Source organism: Engraulis encrasicolus, chromosome 9 (assembly GCF_034702125.1).
Source record: "Engraulis encrasicolus isolate BLACKSEA-1 chromosome 9, IST_EnEncr_1.0, whole genome shotgun sequence".
In the NCBI taxonomy this organism is placed as follows: Eukaryota; Metazoa; Chordata; class Actinopteri; order Clupeiformes; family Engraulidae; genus Engraulis; species Engraulis encrasicolus.
Window position 1 is genome coordinate 8,637,310 of NC_085865.1, and position 5,000 is coordinate 8,642,309.

At 43.2% G+C, this 5,000-nt stretch overlaps 1 protein-coding gene across 5 annotated transcripts in view; it reads left to right on the forward strand.

Annotated features, from left to right (window-relative positions):
* The window catches only part of pard3aa (par-3 family cell polarity regulator alpha, a), a 657,729-nt gene that overhangs the window by 295,269 nt on the left and 357,460 nt on the right, over nucleotides 1-5,000 (forward strand). The window lies entirely within an intron of this gene.

Consider the following 5,000-nt stretch of genomic DNA (forward strand, 5'->3'; position numbering starts at 1 on the left):
TATTTCTATATTCCATCACTATACAGACTCTGAGGTCTATTCTATTTCTATATTCCATCACTATACGGACTATGAGCTCTATTCTATTTCTATATTCCATCACTATACAGACTATGAGCTCTATTCTATTTCTATATTCCATCATTATACGGACTATGAGCTCTATTCTATTTCTATATTCCATCACTATACGGACTATGAGCTCTATTCTATTTCTATATTCCATCACTATACAGACTATGAGCTCTATTCTATTTCTATATTCCATCACTATACGGACTCTGAGCTCTATTCTATTTCTATATTCCATCACTATACGGACTCTGAGGTCTATTTTATTTCTATATTCCATCACTATACGGACTATGAGCTCTATTCTATTTCTATATTCCATCACTATACGGACTATGAGCTCTATTCTATTTCTATATTCCATCACTATACGGACTATGAGGTCTATTCTATTTCTATATTCCATCATTATACGGACTCTGAGGTCTATTGTATTTCTATATTGTCTTTATACAGACTATGTATAGACTCTGAGGTCTATTCTATTTCTATATTCTCTTACTATACAGACTCTGCCTTCTCCTCCCTCCCCTGTACGCTGCATTTGAATATGAGTGTGAATGCAATTGCGTTGACCTCATCTGTTCAGCACTCTCACAGACACGTCTGTGGCCTTACTCTCTACACCAGCTCTCTCCTGTGATCACGTTCTCATGGGTAGAGGATAGGCACGCATGCACGCACGCACGCACGCACGCACCCACGCACCCACGCACCCACGCACCCACGCACCCACGCACCCACGCACCCACGCACCCACACTCCCGACTTCATTAAAGGGACAGTTTGGTCCATTTCAACATGCAATTGTAATGCTCACACTACCCTGGACTTGTCAGTGCCTGGGATTTTTTTTTCTTCTTCTTCAGCCGTTTCCGAGATCCTGGTCATTGTAATGGGGGCAGCTCTTTGTTTACATTTCAAAAAAACGTTTTTATTTATTCCCAAAAACATCCAAAAGGTTATAAAACATCAGCAGACAACTAGCAAACAGCAGTACCTTTTGTGAAAATATTTGGAGTTGGCCTATGTTTCATTTTTTAAAAATGTAAGCAAACGCTGCCCCCATTAGAATTGCTCATATCTCGGAAAGGGCTGAGCCGAAAAATGTGGCATCACCAGGTAATAACAAGTCAAGGGTAGCGTGAGCAATACAACTGCATGTTGAAATTGACCAAACTGTCCCTTTAAGCGTCTCATTTATTATATATTGACAGATGAGCAGAGTGGCCCCTACTGTCTCTGCACACGCACGCACACACACACACACACACACACACACACACACACACACGCACGCACGCACACACGCACACACACACACACACACACACACACACACACACACACACACACACACATACACACACACACGCACCTTGCTGGTGTCACCTTGGGATTGTTTCCATGTGCTTTTTGCCATCCGATGGGGAATATAACAGGCACATCGGCCTTTTCACACGCAGGCACACACACACACACACACACACACACACACACACACACACACACACACACACACACACACACACACACACACACACACACACACACACACACACACACACACACACACACACACACACCTGGATGCGTTCATTTGTGTTGCTCATGTCCTGTGGAGATATCTGTCGTGGTTCTGCCATGTCTTCACACTCTCCTGCATGGCAGTGTTGGATGTCTTCAACTCTTACCATGTTGCATCACTTCACTTTATTCTGCTTTGGTTTTATTTGCTTTATTTTTCTTTTCTTTGTTTTGATTCACTTTATTTTTCTTTGTTTTCATTCGATCATCGTTGCTTTCTTTACCCTGAATTTCATCTGGTTGCAAATTGATTATTTTTTGTTCTGGTTCTTTTTGGATTTCATTCTCTTTTGTTTGGCATTCTTTCAAGTCTCATAGGGGAGCTACACATAATCTTCTGTGAGAGGATCTGGCTTGACGCAGCGTAAGCCGCAAATTCTTTGATTTCAGGCAATATGTAATCACGGCGCTCTTGGTAAACAATAACAGGTGTATCTTTTTAAAACTCCAGCCCGCTCCAGAATACCCCGGCTTTCTTATGAATTCCATCATTTCTATTCGATCCGAAACCCATCCAGCGAGATATAAAAATAAAATCGTTGCTGCTTGATGATTGTCTGTGCAAGAAAGAGAGACCTTTTTTTCTACTGAGGTGAAGTAGAGATGCACCGGATCCTGATTTTTAGGATCCTGCCGGATACCAGATCCTCTGCTTAAGATCCTGCCGGATCAGAAATGGATACCGGAGCCTACAAAAGGGTTGAAATATATAGTTTACTCGCACACATGGGCCCTTTTTATTACGTTGGCTCAAACTATTTTTTAGACTCATTGGCTTATTGCCACACTGCCTGCAAAGGCCGCTTCCAAAGGGCTTTCAGTGATTGGGGTTGTTAAAGACTGACTGAAAAGCCTAGGCTAGAGATGCACCAGACCCTGATTTTTAGGTAACATACCGGATACCGGATCCACTGCTTAAGATCCTGCCGGATCCGGATCCTGTGAAAAACCCTATTATCCTGCCGGATCCGGATCCGGAACTGGAACCGGATCCGGTGCATCTCTACGTTTTTTCTACTGAGGTGAAAAGCCGCACTTCCATCAGTGCGAATAATGACAGCACCAAAGCCAGCCTGTCACCTCTCTCTACTTCACACCTGTCAGGTGACAAGTGACAAGGCGAACATTGCTCTGTCTCTCTCGGAGCCTTAAGCACTACTTTACATCGACACGACCTCCGCTGTAAAAGCTTCACCCTTTTAAGCAGAACAAGACGAGTTGTTCCTCTGCTATACATTGACCTTTCTGCAAACGCTTTGCTCTTTATGCAGAATAGAACTGGTGCAGTATTAGAAATACTTTACATCGACACCCTCGACAAACGTTTAGACAAACGTGTCCCTCTTTTCACCTAACAGCAAATGCCACTCTCTTTGTTTAGTTCAGGGAAGAAGAGAGTGGATCTTTACATCCATCGGAAATCCATGTTGGATTTAATGATCATTGTGTGTTTTTGTGTGTACCAAACAACATCAACATCTTAGTGTTAGCGACTAGTAGCTCCCAAGCTGAGAGAGAGAGAGAGAGAGAGAGAGAGAGAGAGAGAGAGAGAGAGAGAGAGAGAGAGAGAGAGAGAGAGAGAGAGAGAGAGAGAGAGAGAGAGAGAGAGAGAGAGAGAGAGAGAGAGAGAGAGAGAGAGATATGAAGAGAGAGAAAGATATGAAGAGAGAGAAATGGAGAGAGAGAGAGAGAGAGAGAGAGAGAGAGAGAGAGAGATATGAAGAGAGAGAGAGAGAGAGAGAGAGAGAGAGAGAGAGAGAGAGAGAGAGAGAGATATGAAGAAGAGAAAGCATACGAAGAGAGAAGAAAGCAAGGATGACACGTTAGTTATCAGACCATGAGATGACAAGAAGATCATAGTATCTGAAAGGTGCACAGTTTGTGATATGAATACTAAAAAGCAAGGATGCTCTACCTCTGAGTAATTTGAAGTCAACGCACATACTAGTCACCCTACCTTTGATGCAGATACCCATGGTATTAACACTGATAGCATTCTAGTAATCACAGCATACCCTCTGGATAGTTGAGCTGGTAAGGTATATTGATATAAATGGAAACGCATTTTGTGTACTGTAAAAATCTGTAATCTGTAAATATTTTTTAACTATGGCTTCCGGCTAGGAAAGCACATCTGAAATACAGCTCGTATTAGCCAGGCCATACCCTCCTAGTGCAAACACCTTCGGCGTTGCTTCTAGTCAGGCTAAGAGCAATGTACATATCATTTCTGATCTGATCTCCCAAAAATGTGGGAACTCCACCCACTTTGTCCGGAACCAATCAACCAGTAGCAAACCAAGGGAGGCGGGTTAACAATGCTGTTTGGGAATTGTTAATTGTTATGCTCTTAGTCAGACCAAGTCTAGTAGAGATTTGAAAGTCGATGATAATCAAGCTCATATGCCTTGAAATGAATCATATATTTCCCCCCCTTTTTAGATGCGTCCCAGCATCTCTATAAGAGGGTCTGTCTGTCCGTCCGTCCGTCCGTCCGTCCGTCCGTCCGTCTGAAACGCATTCCTTCAATTGTGTCTGAAACGCATTCTTTCAATTGTTCCTTCATGTGGCCACAAGGCGGCAGACTTGCCATTTTGGACCGGAGCGAATGCGTGCAAGCATAGCCTTTCTAACCGGATGCTAACGTTGGCGAAAAGTAGCCTAGCCACAGGCTAACTGACAAACGTGAGGCCAACAACTCAGCCGATCGTGATGTACGCCACAAATAGACCAATCGACCTCATATTTAGACACTACAATGTTGATTTCTGCCTTCGATTTTCATCAGTTAAGAAATCTAGCGTCGGATTAACACATTATTAAGGTAGTAAAGCGAGTTGCCGCCATGTTTGTTTTCCAGAATCACCACCCGGGTAGAGAGCTCACGTGCAGCATTCACTGCTTTGTGCCTTGACGGTGAAGCTGGTATTGAAAAAAAAGTCCATAAGCGCATGATTCACCCAAACGGTTTTATTTATTTATTATTTGTCGATGTTTAGATTCTTTCCCACATGCACATACTGCTGAAATGGCGTGATACTAAAGGTTGTTAGGCCTAATAAATGTCTGGTAATTTGTAATGTTCACTTCATCTAGGCTATGTGAAATTTCAAATCATAGCCTATGGTTCTTTTCCAAATCCAATAATGATGATAAGCTTATTATACCCTAAACTGCAAAAAATAAAGCCATGTCTCGCCATTTTGCTGCCTTGCTGCCTGCCACAATATTTGGAGTGTCCATGATGACCAATAAACAAAAAGTACATCCTCGGGGGGCGTTGACAGGCTAGGAGGAGGCCAGGGGGGCGTTTGGGGGGGGGGGGGGGGGGGGGGGGGGGG